Below are 24,382 nucleotides of genomic sequence, written 5' to 3' on the forward strand. Positions count from 1 at the left end.
AACATTGGCCAGTAGGTGTCATTGGGAGTAAAGGGCACCACATGCACAAGTGTATCCAAGGTTGGGGGTTATTTCATGTTTCCAATAGTTATTTCATGGTTCCCGTTGGTTTCGGAGGCTTCAACCGTAAAGAGCTGACATGACCCCTTTAACAGTTTGGACTGGAAGTTTGCATTCTTTCTGTCTAGGTTTTCCGTAGAGCTGACAAAATGTTACCAAAATTGACAAGTCTGGCTTCTAGGTCGATACAGTGTGTTTCAAAAAATAACTTCATTTTCGTATACTCCCAAAACATGTAAATGAATTCTGTTAAACTTCTTAAAGACTGCAAATGAGATATCAACACACTGTCAAAACAGCTGTCTTCGGACAATCCCTCCCACCGAGGCTGTATAGAAACAAAGAGCTAAGCAAATATCACATTTCTGTGAAATGTATCTGGATAGTGTTGATTCATCGATGCCCAGTTGGCAGAGAAGAAGTGCAACCTGCACTCACTCGCTCCCATGTACAGAGCAATGGAAACATCCACTCACCCAGCCCTTGGCACAGGACACTTGCCGAAGAGAGGTCTGTTACTTCCAAAGACAGGATGAGGCCTCAGGACACCTGGAAGCAGGAGAAGGCAAAGCAGGGAATGGAAACCAGTGCAGGGTCTGACCCCTGGTGATGGAGCAACAAGGGTGAAACTCTGTTTACCTTGGATGCACACTCTCAAGCGGACAGGAGACATGGGATTGAAGGTGATGTGCTGAGATTTACAAGAGTGCACAGCATATGCTTGGCTGACAGAACTCAAAGAAACCAGCGCAAAATATCCCCACAGTTGATTCTGAGACCAAGATCCGAGCTGCCAAATTTGAGGTAGCAGAGGCAACGGTCAGTGAGGGATAGGGCTACGGATGATGGCACACGCTGAGTCTCAGGGATCTGGAGTGCATTGTGGGATGTGGTGGGTCGAATCAAGAGAGCAAACCGAACTGTGTACCAATGATAAAGCAACCACACTGGTCGCGCGGTTGAGATTACCGATATGTCCCATGGCCACACCCAGTGCATCTGCAGGACCAGGGACCAATTGGGCATTTTGCCAATAGAGCACGTGTGGTGCTGAATCAGAGCTATCGTGCATCTGGTCTGAGGGATCCAGGGGGCCTTGGGTTTGAAATTAGAATGAAAAGCCTTAGGATCTGCTACATTCCTAACCTGGGCTGGGATTACGGTTTGGTTTGAGGCACAGGTTGTGCAACAGCTCTGTGGTTGCCTTCGTGCACCCGTGCCACAAGGATGAGAGGACAAGGAAGAGTGGTCCAAGTCCACAGCGTGAGAAGAGGAAGCATTTCCTTCAGCACTATCTCCCAAAAGCGGATGCTACATTTTGGATGGCACCGGCACGGTACGGCACCGAGGACACCAAGGTAGGTCTGCGGGATCATTCCAGCAGGCCCTGATGTGTGACATCCATGGATGAGCTTCCACTGGTGTTTCAGTAGACAGAGAAGCTCTGGGAAGAACTGCTTTCATTGGGACATTCCCGTGGCACTACAAAGCACAAGTGCACTCTCAGGTTGCTTTTTTTTAAACACTCCAAAATGACATAGAGCAGAATGCAGAGCTGAGAACCTTTAGAAGCCTCATTTCCACAAGAGGAAGTGTCCTGCGCACTTTCAGAATTGTGAGATATGCGTAATCAAAATGAAGTTATGCTAATCGAAATAGTATGGGATGTTCATCACAACAAATGCAACACCAGCAATTGGAGATGTACCAGACAACACACACAGGAACAGAATATGGCATCAATGTCTAGGAGAAGTTGTCCTCACAGAAATCCCATGGAATTGCGTAGAGCCAAGAGTCTAAAATTTTCACTTAACAAAGCCCTAGAAGTCTACATTAGATACCTGATATTACCTGACCAGTAGAGATGAAGAAGTACAGTAAAAGAAACAGGAAGTACCATTTTCAGTTCCAAAGATATTGAAGGCCCAGAAGATAAGCTTTCAAACAACTAGACTGCAAAACGCTATCCGGACCAAGTGTTGAAAATGGAGGTCTGGAAAACCCTGAAGAACAACATTGTCTCAGAATCACAAAAGGCAGAATATCAGAAAAGGGGAAGAGAAAGTCTAAAGACGAGCCAAAAAATATCAGAAAACTCAATGGATGTGATAATATCAGGGCTAAAATTCAGTCCTTAGCAGACTAGATAATGCAGAGGGACGCGTGAATGACTGTGAAGACAGGGGAACAGAAATCCCTCGGTCAGAAGCAGACATAGGAAAGCAAGTGCAAACCAATGAAACATTGCTGTTGAATCCTGGGTTAAGACAGGGCATGAAAGACTAGAGTTCATAAGAGTCCCAGATGGAAAAGCAAGAGATAAAGAAACAAAAAATGTCTGAAAATGTATCTGTAGAAAAATCAGACTGAAACGTGCTGAAAGCCAAGAAAGAATCATCTATGCGAATTCAGGGATTACACAGCAACCAAAGGAGGTGGAATCCCAATAGACCTACCAGCAGCTGTATGATTCAAATCAACAAAGTTCACGAATATCCCAGTGATTTAAAATGCACCTGGAGGAAACAACATAGTCACAAGGGAACCTCCAGAGGGGTTTCAGCTGATATCTCGGCAGCAATATTGCAGGACAGGGAGGAGTGCCAGGACACAGACCATATCCTGAATGGCCAAATGCTGCCACCTAGGGTAGCCTATGCCCCATGACCACCATTTCTAATAACGGCAGAGCTAGGGAATTCCACAGACCGGCAAATCTTAAAAGAATTCAGCAGTTCAAAACTTCTTCTAAAAGGAAGGTTGAGAATACTCCCCTGAATAGAAAAGCAGCAAGATGAAATGGAAAGAAGAAAACCATTATTGGAAATGCAAGAAGAGCATGTGTCGCAAAGAAGAAACAAGAAGAAGGCAAGGAGGACATCAAAACCCTAAAGATGGGAGAGGGAAGCAGGAAATCATAGGTGATTGGAAGCACTCTCTTAAGTGAATCAGCTTATTGGACTCTCTGTTTGAAGCGAAAGGAGAGATGCATGGCCTGACGTGTTTGCAAAACAAGCAAGAAGCAGACCAACAAAGAATCAAACCAACAAACAAGCAACAAAAGGGTACGGTTGGCTGACATATACCAAGGGAATCATGATTATTCAAAAGAAAATACTCAAGGTGATGTCAAGGATCATTCAGCACGCATCGACCCAGTATCGCGGCTTGCATATACTCAGCACACTTGTCTTCGGAAATCAGAGGCGTGCATTCATATTCGTAAATATTGATTCATAAGAGCATATCGTGACCTAACCCAAATGCCGATTTGGAATCAAATGGATTCCTAGTCCGTGATGTAGACTTGTATGTCTTCCAACAGGATGAAGGAATGCCATATTCTACGCTACGTAGAGAAGAAATGTAAGAAGCCTATAACAAAGGCACGTAGATCTGCCAAAGTGTACTAAGAGCAAAAGAGGCAGACAGTAAAGTGCACATTGGGGTTGGTTTCATTTCTTGGAATCTCAGCCCCCATGAAACAAATGGATCCATGTCCTGAGAGTGCGGGTGTTTCAGCAGAAATCAGGCGACGCATATGTATTCCGGGTGTACGGATATTATAGGAACATAAGTCTCCTTTAGAGGGTCTCTGTGTACTGTGAACTGTTAGAAAGTTTAAAGACGTGTGAAACCATCAACTAAAAAGGGACCCACTTCCCTCCATTGGTACTGTGCATACAGATCTGAACAAAAGGAAAGAGGGAAGAAGAAAGGCCCATGGGACGCTAGTGGGTAGAATCACATTTACCTTAGGAACCTCTCGTCGGATGCAGCCCCTCCCCCAACACTGGCAAGATGCAGCAGCCATTGGGGATGGCAGTTACCGGTTGGATTCCAGGTGGAATGTTGGTGTATACCGCGAGGCTTGTTGTGGCTGTTGGATCCTAGGTAACCGGGCAGAGTTCTGTGGGTGGATCAGTGTGATGGAGGGGCTGCCGCCATCTGTGGAGCTTGGCTTAGGTGTTTAGTCCGCGAAGCTGTGTAACTTTGAGATACTGCTGCTGCCCAAAGACCTGAGTTCACAGGTCAGTTTCCAGAACCTTTAAGAGCAGACAGTGGAAGATCTGCCTGTCATCAGCTTACTGGTGAGGCTCCGAGGTACTTTCAGACTTGCCCAGTCCTGGTGAAGTCGACTGTAGGGGAGACACGAAGAGAAGCTGGCCGAAAAGCTGGCTGCACGGATTGAGGAGAGATGCGAACACAAGGATGAGAGATGTTCTGCTACAATGGAGATTACTGGCGTGGAGACAGCTGTAGAGGATACCAGGCTCAAAAGACATTCATGAGACATATTGATCCTCGCTGATACTGGCAGAAACATACGGAGTGCCAACGTGGACTTGAGGAAGTTCCTCAATTCTCTTCTCCAAGAACGGGTCCAAGGTCCCTGACGTCTGCAGGAGAAGAGATGGCAGAGATGATCAAAACGCTCCTGTTCTTGGAAGAGGTCGTGAGAATCCACACGTCCCAAGGGGCCTTCCCAAGCCATTCAGACCAGAATTCACCAAGCCCAGGTAAGCCTTTTCCCAGGTTTGGACCTAGCTAGCAAGCACTTGCCCTTCCCTCCCCTCCACTCAGGCATCCATTTGGAAGGATCAGTACCTGAGCTGCAATGAAGCCATTACGAGAAGAGCAAGCCCCTCCTAGAATCAGAGTTCCTCCAGCTTCACACTCTGTGAACAACAGTGAACTCCTTAAAGGTCAAATAGTCTCGGCTGAAATCGATAGGAATGGAATACTTAGCTCACACCTAGAAACGATGGCCTTCCGCTAGATTCAGCAAATGTTGTGTTTATGTCTTCCCTGGGGTGAAGGGAGAGTGGTAAGTGAGGGGAATCTTTGACTGAACTTGAATCTGTATTAGGCCTCAGTTTTTCAAGACAGTATAGGTAAATAGTACATGTCAGAAAGTGAACTGTACTGTAAAAGTCGCCAATGACATTAAAGACACAGCTTCTGTGGATCGTCTTTCAATTGAGTCAAGCCCCCGGGGGCACTATATCATGGGGGTGCAGACTTGGTTGCGTTAAATGGCTTTACCCAACATGATCGGATGATTAATCGTTCTCATCACTGATAGAAGAACACCGGGTTCTCAATAGCCTAGCATAGCTGCAGCAGGGTTCTCATAGCTATAATGCCTCTAGATGATTTTGGATTCAAACCTAAATGGATATATTTGGTTTGTTTCCTCTTGTATTTTCCTAGAGAGGGATGTTACCCCTTGAAATGCCAACATTGGCCAGTAGGTGTCATTGGGAGTAAAGGGCACCACATGCACAAGTGAATCCAAGGTTGGGGGTTATTTCATGTTTCCAATAGGTATTTCATGGTTCCCGTTGGTTTCGGAGGCTTCAACCGTAAAGAGCTGACATGACCCCTTTAACAGTTTGGACTGGAAGTTTGCATTCTTTCTGTCTAGGTTTTCCGTAGAGCTGACAAAATGTTACCAAAATTGACAAGTCTGGCTTCTAGGTCGATACAGTGTGTTTCAAAAAATAACTTCATTTTCGTATACTCCCAAAACATGTAAATGAATTCTGTTAAACTTCTTAAAGACTGCAAATGAGATATCAACACACTGTCAAAACAGGTGTCTTCGGACAATCCCTCCCACCGAGGCTGTATAGAAACAAAGAGCTAAGCAAATATCACATTTCTGTGAAATGTATCTGGATAGTGTTGATTCATCGATGCCCAGTTGGCAGAGAAGAAGTGCAACCTGCACTCACTCGCTCCCATGTACAGAGCAATGGAAACATCCACTCACCCAGCCCTTGGCACAGGACACTTGCCGAAGAGAGGTCTGTTACTTCCAAAGACAGGATGAGGCCTCAGGACACCTGGAAGCAGGAGAAGGCAAAGCAGGGAATGGAAACCAGTGCAGGGTCTGACCCCTGGTGATGGAGCAACAAGGGTGAAACTCTGTTTACCTTGGACGCACACTCTCAAGCGGACAGGAGACATGGGATTGAAGGTGATGTGCTGAGATTTACAAGAGTGCACAGCAGATGCTTGGCTGACAGAACTCAAAGAAACCAGCGCAAAATATCCCCACAGTTGATTCTGAGACCAAGATCCGAGCTGCCAAATTTGAGGTAGCAGAGGCAACGGTCAGTGAGGGATAGGGCTACGGATGATGGCACACGCTGAGTCTCAGGGATCTGGAGTGCATTGTGGGATGTGGTGGGTCGAATCAAGAGAGCAAACCGAACTGTGCACCAATGATAAAGCAACCACACTGGTTGCGCGGTTGAGATTACCGATATGTCCCATGGCCACACCCAGTGCATCTGCAGGACCAGGGACCAATTGGGCATTTTGCCAATAGAGCACGTGTGGGGCTGAATCAGAGCTATCGTGCATCTGGTCTGAGGGATCCAGGGGGCCTTGGGTTTGAAATCAGAATGAAAAGCCTTAGGATCTGCTACATTCCTAACTGGGCTGGGATTATGGTTTGGTTTGAGGCACAGGATGCGCAACAGCTCTGTGGTTGCCTTCGTGCACCCGTGCCACAAGGATGAGAGGACAAGGAAGAGTGGTCCAAGTCCACAGCGTGAGAAGAGGAAGCATTTCCTTCAGCACTATCTCCCAAAAGCGGATGCTACATTTTGGATGGCACCGGCACGGTACGGCACCGAGGACACCAAGGTAGGTCTGCGGGATCATTCCAGCAGGCCCTGATGTGTGACATCCATGGATGAGCTTCCACTGGTGTTTCAGTAGACAGAGAAGCTCTGGGAAGAACTGCTTTCATTGGGACATTCCCGTGGCACTACAAAGCACAAGCGCACTCTCAGTTTGCTTTTTTTTAAACACTCCAAAATGACATAGAGCAGAATGCAGAGCTGAGAACCTTTAGAAGCCTCATTTCCACAAGAGGAAGTGTCCTGCGCACTTTCAGAATTGTGAGATATGCGTAATCAAAATGAAGTTATGCTAATCGAAATAGTATGGGATGTTCATCACAACAAATGCAACACCAGCAATTGGAGATGTACCAGACAACACACACAGGAACAGAATATGGCATCAATGTCTAGGAGAAGTTGTCCTCACAGAAATCCCATGGAATTGCGTAGAGCCAAGAGTCTAAACTTTTCACTTAACAAAGCCCTAGAAGTCTACATTAGATACCTGATATTACCTGACCAGTAGAGATGAAGAAGTACAGTAAAAGAAACAGGAAGTACCATTTTCAGTTCCAAAGATATTGAAGGCCCAGAAGATAAGCTTTCAAACAACTAGACTGCAAAACGCTATCCGGACCAAGTGTTGAAAATGGAGGTCTGGAAAACCCTGAAGAACAACATTGTCTCAGAATCACAAAAGGCAGAATATCAGAAAAGGGGAAGAGAAAGTCTAAAGACGAGCCAAAAATATCAGAAAACTCAATGGATGTGATAATATCAGGGCTAAAATTCAGTACTTAGCAGACTAGATAATGCAGAGGGATGCGTGAATGACTGTGAAGACAGGGGAACAGAAATCCCTCGGTCAGAAGCAGACATAGGAAAGCAAGTGCAAACCAATGAAACATTGCTGTTGAATCCTGGGTTAAGACAGGGCATGAAAGACTAGAGTTCATAAGAGTCCCAGATGGAAAAGCAAGAGATAAAGAAACAAAAAATGTCTGAAAATGTATCTGTAGAAAAATCAGACTGAAACGTGCTGAAAGCCAAGAAAGAATCATCTATGCGAATTCAGGGATTACACAGCATCCAAAGGAGGTGGAATCCCAATAGACCTACCAGCAGCTGTATGATTCAAATCAACAAAGTTCACGAATATCCCAGTGATTTAAAATGCACCTGGAGGAAACAACATAGTCACAAGGGAACCTCCAGAGGGGTTTCAGCTGATATCTCGGCAGCAATATTGCAGGACAGGGAGGAGTGCCAGGACACAGACCATATCCTGAATGGCCAAATGCTGCCACCTAGGGTAGCCTATGCCCCATGACCACCATTTCAAATAACGGCAGAACTAGAGAATTCCACAGACCGGCAAATCTTAAAAGAATTCAGCAGTTCAAAACTTCTTCTAAAAGGAAGGTTGAGAATACTCCCCTAAATAGAAAAGCAGCAAGATGAAATGGAAAGAAGAAAACCATTATTGGAAATGCAAGAAGAGCATGAGTGGCAAAGAAGAAACAAGAAGAAGGCAAGGAGGACATCAAAACCCTAAAGATGGGAGAGGGAAGCAGGAAATCATAGGTGATTGGAAGCACTCTCTTCAGTGAATCAGCTTATTGGACTCTCTGTTTGAAGCGAAAGGAGAGATGCATGGCCTGACGTGTTTGCAAAACAAGCAAGAAGCAGACCAACAAAGAATCAAACCAACCAACAAGCACCAAAAGGGTACGGTTGGCTGACATATACCAAGGGAATCATGATTATTCAAAAGAAAATACTCAAGGTGATGTCAAGGATCATTCAGCACGCATCGACCCAGTATCGCGGCTTGCATGTACTCAGCACACTTGTCTTCGGAAATCAGAGGCGTGCATTCATATTCGTAAATATTGATTCATAAGAGCATATCGTGACCTAACCCAAATGCCGATTTGGAATCAAATGGATTCCTAGTCCGTGATGTAGACTTGTATGTCTTCCAACAGGATGAAGGAATGCCATATTCTACGCTACGTAGAGAAGAAATGTAAGAAGCCTATAACAAAGGCACGTGGATCTGCCAAAGTGTACTAAGGGCAAAAGAGACAGACAGTAAAGTGCACATTGGGGTTGGTTTCATTTCTTGGAATCTCAGCCCCCATGAAACAAATGGATCCATGTCCTGAGAGTGCGGGTGTTTCAGCAGAAATCAGGCGACGCATATGTATTCCGGGTGTACGGATATTATAGGAACATAAGTCTCCTTTAGAGGGTCTCTGTGTACTGTGAACTGTTAGAAAGTTTAAAGACGTGTGAAACCATCAACTAAAAAGGGACCCACTTCCCTCCATTGGTACTGTGCATACAGATCTGAACAAAAGGAAAGAGGGAAGAAGAAAGGCCCATGGGACGCTAGTGGGTAGAATCACATTTACCTTAGGAACCTCTCGTCGGATGCAGCCCCTCCCCCAACACTGGCAAGATGCAGCAGCCATTGGGGATGGCAGTTACCGGTTGGATTCCAGGTGGAATGTTGGTGTGTACCGCGAGGCTTGTTGTGGCTGTGGGATCCTAGGTAACCGGGCAGAGTTCTGTGGGTGGATCAGTGTGATGGAGGGGCTGCCGCCCTCTGTGGAGCTTGGCTTAGGTGTTTGGTCCGGGAAGCTGTGTAAGTTCGAGATACTGCTGCTGCCCAAAGACCTGAGTTCACAGGTCAGTTTCCAGAACCTTTAAGAGCAGACAGTGGAAGATCTGCCTGTCATCAGCTTACTGGTGAGGCTCCGAGGTACTTTCAGACTTGCCCAGTCCTGGTGAAGTCGACTTTAGGGGAGACACGAAGAGAAGCTGGCCGAAAAGCTGGCTGCACGGATTGAGGAGAGATGCGAACACATGGATGAGAGATGTTCTGCTACAATGGAGAATACTGGTGTGGAGACAGCTGTAGAGGATACCAGGCTCAAAAGACATTCATGAGACATATTGATCCTCGCTGATACTGGCAGAAACATACGGAGTGCCAACGTGGACTTGAGGAAGTTCCTCAATTCTCTTCTCCAAGAACGGGTCCAAGGTCCCTGACATCTGCAAGAGAAGAGATGGCAGAGATGATCAAAACGCTCCAGTTCTTGGAAGAGGTCGTGAGAATCCACACGTCCCAAGGGGCCTTCCCAAGCCATTCAGACCAGAATTCACCAAGCCCAGGTAAGCCTTTTCCCAGGTTTGGGCCTAGCTAGCAAGCACTTGCCCTTCCCTCCCCTCCACTCAGGCATCCATTTGGAAGGATCAGTACCTGAGCTGCAATGAAGCAATTATGAGTAGAGCAAGCCCCTCCTAGAATCAGAGTTCCTCCAGCTTCACACTATGTGAACAACAGTGAACTCCTTAAAGGTCAAATAGTCTCGGCTGAAATCGATAGGAATGGAATACTTAGCTCACACCTAGAAACGATGGCCTTCCGCTAGATTCAGCAAATGTTGTGTTTATGTCTTCCCTGGGGTGAAGGGAGTGTGGTAAGTGAGGGGAATCTTTGACTGAACTTGAATCTGTATTAGGCCTCAGTTTTTCAAGACAGTATAGGTAAATAGTACATGTCAGAAAGTGAACTGTACTGTAAAAGTCGCCAATGACATTAAAGACACAGCTTCTGTGGATCGTCTTTCAATTGAGTCAAGCCCCCGGGGGCACTATATCATGGGGGTGCAGACTTGGTTGCGTTAAATGGCTTTACCCAACATGATCGGATGATTAATCGTTCTCATCACTGATAGAAGAACACCTGGTTCTCAATAGACTAGCATAACTGCAGCAGGGTTGTCCTAGCTATAATGCCTCTAGGTGCTTTTGGATTCAAACCTAAATGTATATATTTGGTTTGTTTCCTCTTGTATTTTCCTAGAGAGGGATGTTACCCCTTGAAATGCTAACATTGGCCAGTAGGTGTCATTGGGAGTAAAGGGCACCACATGCACAAGTGTATAAAAGGTTGGGGGTTATTTCATGTTTCCAATAGTTATTTCATGGTTTCCGGTGGTTTCGGAGGCTTCAACCGTAAAGAGCTGACATGACCCCTTTAACAGTTTGGACTGGAAGTTTGCATTCTTTCTGTCTAGGTTTTCCGTAGAGCTGACAAAATGTTACCAAAATTGACAAGTCTGGCTTCTAGGTCGATACAGTGTGTTTCAAAAAATAACTTCATTTTCGTATACTCCCAAAACATGTAAATGAATTCTGTTAAACTTCTTAAAGACTGCAAATGAGATATCAACACAGTCAAAACAAGTGTCTTCGGACAATCCCTCCCACCGAGGCTGTATAGAAACAAAGAGCTAAGCAAATATCACATTTCTGTGAAATGTATCTGGATAGTGTTTATTCATCGATGCCCAGTTGGCAGAGAAGAAGTGCAACCTGCACTCACTCGCTCCCATGTACAGAGCAATGGAAACATCCACTCACCCAGCCCTTGGCACAGGACACTTGCCGAAGAGAGGTCTGTTACTTTCAAAGACAGGGTGAGGCCTCAGGACACCTGGAAGCAGGAGAAGGCAAAGCAGGGAATGGAAACCAGTGCAGGGTCTGACCCCTGGTGATGGAGCAACAAGGGTGAAACTCTGTTTACCTTGGACGCACACTCTCAAGCGGACAGGAGACATGGGATTGAAGGTGATGTGCTCAGATTTACAAGAGTGCACAGCAGATGCTTGGCTGACAGAACTCACAGAAACCAGCGCAAAATATGCCCACAGTTGATTCTGAGACCAAGATCCGAGCTGCCAAATTTGAGGTAGCAGAGGCAACGGTCAGTGAGGGATAGGGCTACGGATGATGGCACACGCTGAGTCTCAGGGATCTGGAGTGCATTGTGGGATGTGGTGGGTCGAATCAAGAGAGCAAACCGAACTGTGTACCAATGATAAAGCAACCACACTGGTCGCGCGGTTGAGATTACCGATATGTCCCATGGCCACACCCAGTGCATCTGCAGGACCAGGGACCAATTGGGCATTTTGCCAATAGAGCACGTGTGGGGCTGAATCAGAGCTATCGTGCATCTGGTCTGAGGGATCCAGGGGGCCTTGGGTTTGAAATCAGAATGAAAAGCCTTAGGATCTGCTACATTCCTAACCTGGGCTGGGATTATGGTTTGGTTTGAGGCACAGGTTGTGCAACAGCTCTGTGGTTGCCTTCGTGCACCCGTGCCACAAGGATGAGAGGACAAGGAAGAGTGGTCCAAGTCCACAGCGTGAGAAGAGGAAGCATTTCCTTCAGCACTATCTCCCAAAAGCGGATGCTACATTTTGGATGGCACCGGCACGGTACGGCACCGAGTACACCAAGGTAGGTCTGCGGGATCATTCAAACAGGCCCTGATGTGTGACATCCATGGATGAGCTCCTACTGGTGTTTCAGTAGACAGAGAAGCTCTGGGAAGAACTGCTTTCATTGGGACATTCCCGTGGCACTACAAAGCACAAGCGCACTCTCAGTTTGCTTTTTCCTAAACACTCCAAAATGACATAGAGCAGAATGCAGAGCTGAGAACCTTTAGAAGCCTCATTTCCACAAGAGGAAGTGTCCTGCGCACTTTCAGAATTGTGAGATATGCGTAATCAAAATGAAGTTATACTAATCGAATTAGTATGGGATGTTCATCACAACAAATGCAACACCATCAATTGGAGATGTACCACACAACACACACAGGAACAGAATATGGCATCAATGTCTAGGAGAAGTTGTCCTCACAGAAATCCCATGGAATTGCGTAGAGCCAAGAGTCTAAAATTTTCACTTAACAAAGCCCTAGAAGTCTACATTAGATACCTGATATTACCTGACCAGAAGAGATGAAGAAGCACAGTAAAAGAAACAGGAAGTACCATTTTCAATTCCAAAGATATTGAAGGCCCAGAAGATAAGCTTTCAAACAACTAGACTGCAAAACGCTATCCAGACCAAGTGTTGAAAATGGAGGTCTGGAAAACCCTGAAGAACAACATTGTCTCAGAATCACAAAAGGCAGAATATCAGAAAAGGGGAAGAGAAAGTCTAAAGACGAGCCAAAAAATATCAGAAAACTCAATGGATGTGATAATATCAGGGCTAAAATTCAGTCCTTAGCAGACTAGATAATGCAGAGGGACGCGTGAATGACTGTGAAGACAGGGGAACAGAAATCCCTCGGTCAGAAGCAGACATAGGAAAGCAAGTGCAAACCAATGAAACATTGCTGTTGAATCCTGGGTTAAGACAGGGCATGAAAGACTAGAGTTCATAAGAGTCCCAGATGGAAAAGCAAGAGATAAAGAAACAAAAACTGTCTGAAAATGTATCTGTAGAAAAATCAGACTGAAACGTGCTGAAAGCCAAGAAAGAATCATCTATGCGAATTCAGGGATTACACAGCATCCAAAGGAGGTGGAATCCCAATAGACCTACCAGCAGCTGTATGATTCAAATCAACAAAGTTCACGAATATCCCAGTGATTTAAAATGCACCTGGAGGAAACAACATAGTCACAAGGGAACCTCCAGAGGGGTTTCAGCTGATATCTCGGCAGCAATATTGCAGGACAGGGAGGAGTGCCAGGACACAGACCATATCCTGAATGGCCAAATGCTGCCACCTAGGGTAGCCTATACCCCATGACCACCATTTCTAATAACGGCAGAGCTAGGGAATTCCACAGACCGGCAAATCTTAAAAGAATTCAGCAGTTCAAAACTTCTTCTAAAAGGAAGGTTGAGAATACTCCCCTGAATAGAAAAGCAGCAAGATGAAATGGAAAGAAGAAAACCATTATTGGAAATGCAAGAAGAGCATGAGTGGCAAAGAAGAAACAAGAAGAAGGCAAGGAGGACATCAAAACCCTAAAGATGGGAGAGGGAAGCAGGAAATCATAGGTGATTGGAAGCACTCTCTTCAGTGAATCAGCTTATTGGACTCTCTGTTTGAAGCGAAAGGAGAGATGCATGGCCTGACGTGTTTGCAAAACAAGCAAGAAGCAGACCAACAAAGAATCAAACCAACCAACAAGCACCAAAAGGGTACGGTTGGCTGACATATACCAAGGGAATCATGATTATTCAAAAGAAAATACTCAAGGTGATGTCAAGGATCATTCAGCACGCATCGACCCAGTATCGCGGCTTGCATGTACTCAGCACACTTGTCTTCGGAAATCAGAGGCGTGCATTCATATTCGTAAATATTGATTCATAAGAGCATATCGTGACCTAACCCAAATGCCGATTTGGAATCAAATGGATTCCTAGTCCGTGATGTAGACTTGTATGTCTTCCAACAGGATGAAGGAATGCCATATTCTACGCTACGTAGAGAAGAAATGTAAGAAGCCTATAACAAAGGCACGTGGATCTGCCAAAGTGTACTAAGAGCAAAAGAGACAGACAGTAAAGTGCACATTGGGGTTGGTTTCATTTCTTGGAATCTCAGCCCCCATGAAACAAATGGATCCATGTCCTGAGAGTGCGGGTGTTTCAGCAGAAATCAGGCGACGCATATGTATTCCGGGTGTACGGATATTATAGGAACATAAGTCTCCTTTAGAGGGTCTCTGTGTACTGTGAACTGTTAGAAAGTTTAAAGACGTGTGAAACCATCAACTAAAAAGGGACCCACTTCCCTCCATTGGTACTGTGCATACAGATCTGAACAAAAGGAAAGAGGGAAGAAGAAAGGCCCATGGGACGCTAGTGGGTAGAATCACATTTACCTTAGGAACCTCTCGTCGGATGCAGCCCCTCCCCCAACACTGACAAGATGCAGCAGCCATAGGGGATGGCAGTTACCGGTTGGATTCCAGGTGGAATGTTGTTGTGTGCTGCGAGGCTTGTTGTGGCTGTTGGATCCTAGGTAACCGAGCAGAGTTCTGTGGGTGGATCAGTTTGATGGAGGGGCTGCCTCCCTCAGTGGAGCTTGGCTTAAGTCTTTGTTCCGGGAAGCTGTGTAAGTTCGAGATACTGCTGCTGCCCAATGGCCTGTGTCACGGGTCAGTTTCCAGAACCTTTAAGAGCAGACAGTGGAAGAAATGCCTGTCATCACCTCACTGGTGATTCTCCGAGGTACTTTCAGAATTGCCCAATCCTTTTGAATTTGACTTTATAGGAGCCACGAAGAGAAGCTGGCCGAAAAGCTGGCTGCACGGATTGAGGAGAGATGCGATCTCATTGATGAGATTTGTTGTGCTACAATGAATAATACTGGCATGGAAACAGCTGTAGAGAATACCAAGCTTGGAAGACATTGATGGACATATTGAGCCTCTTTGATACTCTCAGTAACATGTTGAATGTGAATGTACACTTGAGGAAGGTACTTAATTCTCTACTCCAATTACGGGTCCAAGATTTCTTCCATCCAAATCATAAGAGAAGGTTGAAATGATAGAAGCTGTCATGTTGTTCGAAGATGTCTTGAAATTCCAAACTTTCCACGGGGCATTTACAAACCACTCAGACGACCAAGCACCAAGCCCTGCTAAGCCTTTTCCCAGGGTTGTGCCTTGCTCTCAAGCACTTGCTTTTCCCTCCCCTTCACTCAGTTATACATTTCAGAGAATCATCCCTTGAACTGCATTGAAGCCAGTAGGAGCACAGTAAGACCCTCCTAGATTCAGAGTTCCTCCACCTTCACTTTCTTTGTACAACAGTGAACTCCTCCATGGTCAACTACTCTCAACCAAAATAGGTTGGTTTGAATTCTTAGCTCACACTGTGAAATGATGACCTTCCCCCAGATTCAGATCATGCTGGGGTTATATCTACTTTGGTGTGAAGGGTGTTTTGTAAGTGAGTGGATTCTTTGCCTGAATTTGAATATTTATTTATCCTCAGTTTTTCAAAACAATATTTGTAACTATTATAATTCTGTTATTGAAATGAACTGTAATTGTTGGCATAGATATGTAGTGACACATTTTTTGTGGACCATCTTTTCCCTTCAGTCAAGTACCGGGTGCAAATATGTGGTTGCCATATTTGTCAGGTTTAATTGTGTTTCTCAACATAATTGGATGATTAAACATTCTCATCTTTCATAGAAGAGCACATGATTCTCAATAGCCTAGCAAAACTGTTGCAGTGTTCTCATATCTATAATGTCTCTAAGTGCTATTGAAACCAAGCCTATATAAAAATTCATTGTTTGGGTTTCTTTGTGCTTTCCTAAATAGTAATGTTGCCCCTTGAATCACCAACATTGACCAGTATATGCCATTATTAGGAAAGAGCACCACATGAACAATGGAAACCCATGGTTGTGGTTGTTAATGATTCTAAGGATTATTTCATTGTTTTTCTTAGTGTTGGAAGCACCAAGAGAAAAGTGTTGACCTGCCTCCTTCATGACTTTTGGCTGCTAATTTATATTTTCTGTGTATTTTTCTTATTTGGGTATTTCAAGCTGCTACCTAAATATGGCAACTCTGTCTTGTAGTTAGATTTAGTATATTTCTAAAATATCTTTATTTTGATACACTTCCCATAGTATGTAATTCAATTCTGTTAACTATTTGAAAGTCTGCAATGGAGGTATGTACACATTGTCAGACTTGGAATCTTCGAACACATCCTTCCACCATTGATATAGAGAAAAATAGCTAAACAAGGATCAAGTGTCTGTGAGTTATGTCTAAACTGTGTTAATTTATCCATGCCAAACTGGCAGAGTACCAGTGCAAACTTCGCTCACTCTCTCCCATGTATACAGCAAGATAAACATCCACTCTCCCGGCCCTTGGCTCAGGATCCCTGCTGAATAATGGCCAAACATCTCTTACTTCAAAAGTCAGAAAGAATTCTCACATAACCTGGAAAGAGTAGAAGGCAAAGTAGAGATTGGAAATCAGTACAGGTCCTGACCTTTGGTGAAGGAACAGTAAAGGGGAAACTGTGTTTTACTGGGATGCACACTCTAAAGTGGACAGGTCATTTAAGATGGAAGACGATGCACAGAGGGTTAAAAGAGTGCCTAGTGGACGTTTGATTGACATAACTGAAAGCAATAATCACAAAATTTCTCTGCAATTGATTCCCAGACCAAGACTGCATCTGCCAGTTTTGAGCTAGGAGTGCCTGTGGAATCTGTGTGTTAGGGCTGTGGCTGATGGCACAAATTTATTCCCAGGGGTTTGGAGATTGTTTTGGGCTGTGGTTGGTACTATCTAGAGAACAGATCTGCCTGGGTCCTCTCTTAATATTAAATCTGCTGGCATATGTGTTGTGGATTAGCTTAGTAACCCAGGGCCTTAGTCACAGCCTTTTCACATCCACAGTATAATTGCTCATTTTCTCCATAAAGGAGAAATGGTCTCAATCAGAGCCATCTTTATCTGGTTTCTAGAATCCAGGGCAATTTAGTGTTGAAATAAGATTCTATAGCCAAAAGATCTGCAACTTTCATAGGCAGGATTGAAATTTCTTATTGTCCAAAGCAGAGGTTTTTGAAATGCTCCATGCTTGCCTTTGAGTTCCCATGCCTTATTGGCAAGAGTTCTTGGAGCAGAGATCTGCTGAAAAATAGGAGAATTTGAAGCCTTTCCATCAACCTTGCCTACCACATGCTAATGCAACTATAGTTGTGGTGCTGACCCAGTACTACACTTAGGACCCAATTGTGGCACTGCAGGATTGTTTCAGCAGTTTCTAATGTGTGACATCATTAGATTTGTTTCCACTTTTGTCTTTGTTTGCAGAGAACCTGAGGGAACCCATTATAAAATTTTGACTTTTCCGTGGCAACAGTAAGGACGAATGCACTTTCATGAGTGTATATTGGAACAATTCCCTTTCCACATATCCAGCCTGCAGCCCAGAAATCATTTGGAAACCTCTATTCCAGCAAAAATTAGTAGTCCCAGCACTGTCAGAGCTATGATAAACATTTAACCAAAATGACACTCTGCTAACTTTACTAGAATAGGTTATATTCACCACAACAAAAACCACGGTAGCAATCATAGATATAACAGGCAACGGACACAGAAGGAATGCATGGCATCATTACATACCAAAAATAATCCTCACAGCATTAAAACTACATGTGCACAGAAATGATTTCACTTACAAAAGCCGTTCAAGTCTATAATAGATAACTGATAATCCTTAACCCATAGCGATAGAGAGATATAATAAAGTTAAAAGAACTATTCCAAATTTTCAAAAGACAGGAGTCTCCTGAAAGAACATCCAATGTATTAGACCCCCAAAATTTACTAGAACATGACTTGAAAAGGGAGGACATAAAAACACTGAAGTAAATCTTGAGTCTATGAATACAAATGCAGGCTAGTATAAATGGAAAGAGAAACACTTTAGATGAGCCAAATATAATCAGAAAACTCAATGGTGAGAATAGCTAAGCTAAAGATAGTCCAAATCGGACTAGATAATGCACAGGAACAAATAAATGACTTAGAAAACAGGATAACCGCAATCACTCAGTCAGAACACGACATAGAAAAGCAAGTGAAAACCAATGCAAGCAATGCAACTGAAACCTGGGATAAGAGAAAACATACCAGTGTATGACTCATAGGGATCCCACATGGAAAAGAATAAAGACAAATGGTTTGAAAAGGTATTTGAAGAAATCAGACTGAAATTTTCTTAAACCAAAGATAGAACCGGCTATCTCAACACAGCAAGCACAGAGCGTCCAAGCATAATGAACCCCAGTAGGCCTAGAACAATATGTATTCTAATTTAAATGGCCAAAATTGATAATAAGGAAATGATTCTAATTGCACCAAAATAGAAACAAGTGCATTGCAAGAGAACTTTTTAATGTCTTCAGCTGATTTCGCAACAGATAGATTGGTAATTTTTTCTTCTCTCTTTCCTTTTGTGTTGATCTCTATTCCAAGAACTGATGAAAGGCAGATTCCTTCAGTCTAAACAAGATGAATGGGCAGAGATTCTAAAAGTGTTCAAGTTCTTGGAAGAGGTCATCAGAATCAACACATCTCAAGGGGCTTTTTCAGACAATACAAGAGACCATGCACCAAGCCCTGTTTATCCTTTTCCCAGGAGTGGGCCAATGTATTAAGACTTGCTGTTCCTTCACACTCAACCAGCCATGCAGGTATAACCTCAGTCTGCTACTGCAGGAGAATTAGAGCCAGGTCCAATTTTACCAATACTGTAGGGAGAACCTGAGCCTGCTACTGCAGGAGACACAGCACTGTGTCCCATTTCACCAATCTTTCAAGGAGACCCTAAGCCTACTCCTGCAGGAGACTCAGAGCCGAATCACATTCCACCAGCTGTGTAGGAAGACCATCATGCCTTCACTTGCAATGGATCCAGGAATGTGTCCAATTACACTAGCCTTGTAGGGAGACCTTGAGCCTGTTCCTGTAGGAGAAACAGATCTCTGTCATATTCCACCATCCCTCCAGGAAGATGCAGGGCCTCCTCCTGCAGGAGACTCAGGAATTGGTCCAATTTCACCAGTCCTGCAGGAAGACTCTGAGCCAATTCCTGCAGGAGACCCAGGACTGGGTCCCATTCCATCAATCATGCACTAAGACCTTGAAGTGGGTCCAATTCCACTAGCCTTGCTGGGTGACCCACAAGCCTGATCCTGCAGGAAAATTAGAGATATGTCATATTCCAGAAGCCCTGCAGGAAGACTGAAATCCTGCTTCTGCAGGAGACCCAGGAATAGGTCCAAATACGCCAGCCTTGCTGGGAGAGCACAAACCTGATCCTGCAGGTGATACACAGTGAGGTACAATTCCAACAGCCGTGCAGGGATATCCTGAGGCCACTTCAGCAGGAAACACATGACTGGGTCACATTCCAATACCCCAGAAGGGAGACCGTGAGCCTGCTACTCCAGGAAACCCAGAACTTAGTCCCATTCCACCAAACCTGCAGTCCAACACTAAGACTGCATCTGCAGAAAACACAGTGCGGGTCACATAACACCAGCCCTGTAGTGAGACTACAAACCTGCTCCTGGGGGAGACCAAGCCATTCACAGAGAATATGAGCCAGCTCCTGCAGAAGAACAAGAGTTGTGTGACATTCTACCAGCTCTGCAGGTAATCCATAGGCTTGCTCCTGCAGGAGACAGACATCCCAGTCCAATTCCATCAGCCTCTCCAGGGAGAACCCCAGCCTCCTCCTGCAGGAGAGCCAGAACTAGATCCCATTCCACCAACCCTGCATGGAAACACTGAGCTTGCTCCTGCAGCATACCCACAGCCAAGTCATATTCCACAAACCCTCCAGGGAGACACTGAGCCTGCAACTGTAAGAGACCCAGGACTGGGACCAATTCCAACAGCTCTCCAGGGAATCCCTCACCTGCTCCCATAGGAGACTAACAGCCATCAGTTCTGGTGGGGTCCCTGAGCCTGCATCTGCAAAAGAACCACAGGGTGGAGTCACATTCCACCAGCCCTGCAAACAGAACAGAACCTGCTACTGCAGGAGACACAGGACTAGGTCCCATGTCACCAACCTTGCAGGGATACCCTGAGCCTTGGACCAAGGAATGGGACAAATTCTGCTAACCTTCTAGGGAGACCATGAGCTTCTCCTGCAAGAGAACCAGAGATGGGTCATATTACAGTATTCTTCCAGGAAGACCCAAGGCCTGCTCCTGCAGGAGATGCAAGAACAGGCCCAATTCCACCAGTCTGAAGGCAGAGTCCAAATCAGTTCTGGCAGGTGACCTAGAGAAGGGGCCCATTCCACCAGCCCTGCAGGGAGACTCTGAGCCTACTACTACAGGAGACCCAGGAATGGGTCCCACTAAACCAACCCTGAAGGGAGACACAGAATCTACACTTGCAGGAACCACAGAGCCAGGACACATTTCATCAGCCCTGTAGTGACCCCTGAGCTGGGTCCAATTACACTATCCTTGCAAGGAGACTCTGTGCCTACTCCTGAAGCAGAACCAGTAATGGGTCCTGTTCCAACAGCCCTGCAGGAAGACCTGGAGCTGCTTCTGCAGAAGACTCAGGACAGGGTCTGATTCCACCATCCCAGCAGTGAGAAAACTAGCCTGCTCCTGCAAGTGACCAAGGTCTGAGTTATATTCAACTAGCCATGCAGGAAGGACATAAGCCTGCTGTTGCAGGAAACTCAGAACCATGTGCCATTCCAGCAACACTGCAAGGAGACTCTGAGCCTGCCCCTGCAGGAAACAGAAACCCAGTCACATTCCACAAGCCCTACAGGGATACCAAAGCCTGCACATGCAGGAGACCCAGGCCTGGGACCAATTCTACCAACCCTGTGGAAAGACCCTGAATCAGCTCTAGCATTAGACTAAGAGCCATATCACATTCCACCAGCCCTACAGGTAATTTATCAGCCTGCAACCTACACCTTCAAAAGACCCAAGAATTGGACCAATTCCAATGGCACTGCAGGGAGACCATGAGCCATGTCCAATTCCACTAGCCCTTCAGGAAGGCCCCAAGCCTACTCCTGCAGGAGAACCTGAGATTGGTCATGTTGCAACATGAGCCTGCTCCTCCAGGAGACCCAGGACTATGTCCCATCCACCAGCCCTGCAGGGAAACCCTGAGACTGTCCCTTTAGGAGAACCACAACTGGGTCACATTTCACTAGCAATGCAGGGAGACTTAGAGCCTACACCTTCAAGACACCCAAGAATTGGAACAATTCCAGCAGCACTGCAGGGACACCATTAGCCAGGTCCAATTCCACTAGCCCTGCATGTAGACCCCGAGCATGCTCCTGTAGGAGACCCAGCACTGGGTCTCATTCCACAAGGCTTGCAGGGAGAAATTCTGCCTGTTTCTGCAAGAGACCAACAGCTGAGTCACATTTCACCAGCCCTGAAGGGAGACCCCAGTCCTGTACCTGCAAAGGACCTAAGACTGGAACAAAATCGACTAGCCCTGTAGGGGGACCCTGAGCCTGCTTCTGAAAGAGAATCAGAGATGGGTCATATTCCAACAACCCAGCAGGGACAGTCCAAGCCTGCTCCTGCAGGAGTTATAGAGAAGGGTGAAATTGCAAAACCTTGCAGGGACACCCTGAATCTGCTGCTGCAGGAGAAAAATGATGGGGTCTCATTCCACAAGCCTTACAAGGATACCCTGAGCCTGGTCTTGCATGAGATCCTGAGCTGGCTCCTGCAGGAGACCCAGGACTGGGTCCCATTCTAACAACCCTGCTGGGGAACCCGAGCCTGCACCTGCAAAACACACAGGACCGTGTCACATCCCACCAGCTTTGCAGACTGTAAGACTAGCCCTACAGGAGACCTAGAACCAGGTTACATTACCAGTCCTGCAGGGAGACCCTGAGCCTGATTTTGTAGCTCCCCCTGCACCTACACACATACTTCTATGAGACCCAGAGCCAATTCAGGCATCACCACCCCTACGGGCTGAGATGTCTCTGCAACCACCAACACTGTCATCTAATTCTAAGAATCAACCCACTCTCAGACCCGAACTTTACTTCCCTTCTCCTGGCATCATTTTTGTTTCTTTTTTCTGTCATTTCCTTGTTTTCTTTCATGTCATTTAGAGTACCATTTATTTTTATGTTTTAAGTTTACCATAATAAAATTTAGATGTTTTTCCATTTTAAATTGTGCAATTCAGGAGCATTAAGTGCATTCACAATGCTGTGTAACCATCATCACTGTCTAGTTTCAGACTGTTTCTTTCCTCAAAATAAAAACCCGTATCCAAAGCACACATTCTCTTTTCTCCCTCCCCCAACCCCTGACAAGCCCTAATCCTCTTTCTCTCGGTGTGTCTTTCCCTACACTGGATGTTCCCTATCAATGAAATCATACAAAAGGTGGCTGTTTGTGTCTGCTCTCATATTTTAACAAGGGATTGGTGTTTTTTTTTTCTACTTGAAGTAGCATTTTGGTTATTTCAAAGGGAAATCCAGGTGGATTAAATATGAGATATACAAAATGAATATTTTTAGTAACTATGTGCATAATCTCGAGATAGGCACTGCTATTCTATGTGTGAAACCAGAGCCAGGAGGGAGATGCTTAGCTCTTCCTGTGGCAAAACATAACCTAACAAAATAAAAAAATAATAATAATCAAAATCCATGAAAGACAAACCACAACATGGAAATATCATTTTTCATAACCTAAAGTCAGAGAAAGGTTTCACATCCCTGTGGTCCAAAAATATCTTGAAACACTGTGTTCTAAACAGAAACAGAACAAACACATGCAATTCCAACAAGAGGCAATGCAGGTGGCCAGTGTATATTAGAGATGCTCGACCTCTCAAGTGAGAATGCAAGAAGATGTTCACACTTCGGAGACAGCATTGGTCAACATCACACTGGCAGGCCTTTAGCCTGGTGACAACCAGCTCTAGTGACAACATGAGGAGACAGAGGCCACAGTAGATCCCCTGGAGGGAAGAGTGAGCAGACTCTCCTCTCTGGGAGAACAGTATGCAGGATGCATCACAGTTCCACAAGTGCACCACTTTCCGAGCAGTGCTAATGCTTACCGTTGATCATACTAAAATTCTTGCACAATTTTTCAAAGATGTCTTTTCAAGGATGTTCATCACAGTCCTGTTTAAACCACTAGGGAAATGGAAGCAACACTAATGTTCATGGAGAGGGGGTGGGATTCATCAGTTCTGGTTCAGATGGAGGAATGATTGTTGTGCAGCTGGAAAAATGAGTGCTAGGTCTTTACCTGATGTCAAGGAAGCCCTCAGTTTGGATGCCTGTTAATCCATCATCTACATCCAAGATGCCATCTCTATGACCACATATGTGTCAAATCATCATAGATGTAAATGAATCTTGTGGTGTGTGAGAGACAGAGGCAGAGAGAATGAGAGAGATAGAGACTGAGAGATGTTCACCAAACCACTAATGACGGTCACTTCTGGGAGTGGGATTTGCAAATCTCTGCACTTTTCCTTTAGGCAACATTTCAAGCGTTTATAATGTATCTATATTGCTTTACTAATTCTAAGGTATTAAAAGCATATGTCACTTGAGATTCATTCATATTTCATCTATAGAATAAAGTTTATTATTTTTATTTTAAAATATTTGTTACAAGTACAATCAGCATTTATGAGAGTAAAATGATAAATTCTAAAGAATTAAGAATCAGATAAAGAACAAAACCTTTTGGTGACTCAGACACAGGCCAGCTATTTGGCAGTAAATGGCAGGGTGGGACAGGTTTCTCCAGAAGGTTGTGTATGTTCTGAATCAGCATCCAATAGAGGCAAGGAAAAATTACAAGACATGTACGCTGAAAACTACAACAGCTTGTTAAGAGTAATTAAGAAAGACCTAGCCCTATTTTAAAATTTGAAGGAGCCAAAATGGCAGAGTAGAAAGACTCACAGCTTGACCTCTCCCACAAATACGCAAAGAATTACATCTACAAAAACTTTGAATTGCACAGAAACCTCCTGAACTGTGGTAGAGTGTCTCTTATTTTGAAATACAGGAAGATTCTCACAAAATATGGTAAGGAATAAAAAGAGAAAAGAAAAATTCAGTGCAGAACTGATCCTGCAGGGAAAGAGTAGCATAGGAAGAAAGGCACACTCACACTGGGACACAACCTCTCTAGCTGGGAGATCAGCTAGGAAAGAAGCAGAGCTTCCAAGGTTTGGAGGAGACAGTGGCAACTGCATGGCAGGCAGAACTGGGGAAAACTGACACAGAGGGTCCCT

General features: G+C 44.9%; 1 protein-coding gene across 1 annotated transcript in view; it reads right to left on the bottom strand.

The window, feature by feature from the left end:
• Positions 1-9,609: 9,609 nt before the first annotated feature.
• The window catches only part of LOC140692113 (putative N-acetylated-alpha-linked acidic dipeptidase), a 54,327-nt gene continuing 39,554 nt past the window's right edge, over positions 9,610-24,382 (bottom strand). The window contains exons 15-16 of the mRNA XM_072956912.1: positions 11,139-11,211; positions 9,610-9,764 (exon numbers count right to left, since the gene is read on the bottom strand). The gene's annotated coding sequence lies outside the window, so the exon portion shown is untranslated. The remainder of the gene's footprint in view (positions 9,765-11,138; positions 11,212-24,382) is intronic.

This window comes from Vicugna pacos, unplaced genomic scaffold, assembly GCF_048564905.1.
Source record: "Vicugna pacos unplaced genomic scaffold, VicPac4 SAC-SAT, whole genome shotgun sequence".
NCBI classification, from domain to species: Eukaryota; Metazoa; Chordata; class Mammalia; order Artiodactyla; family Camelidae; genus Vicugna; species Vicugna pacos.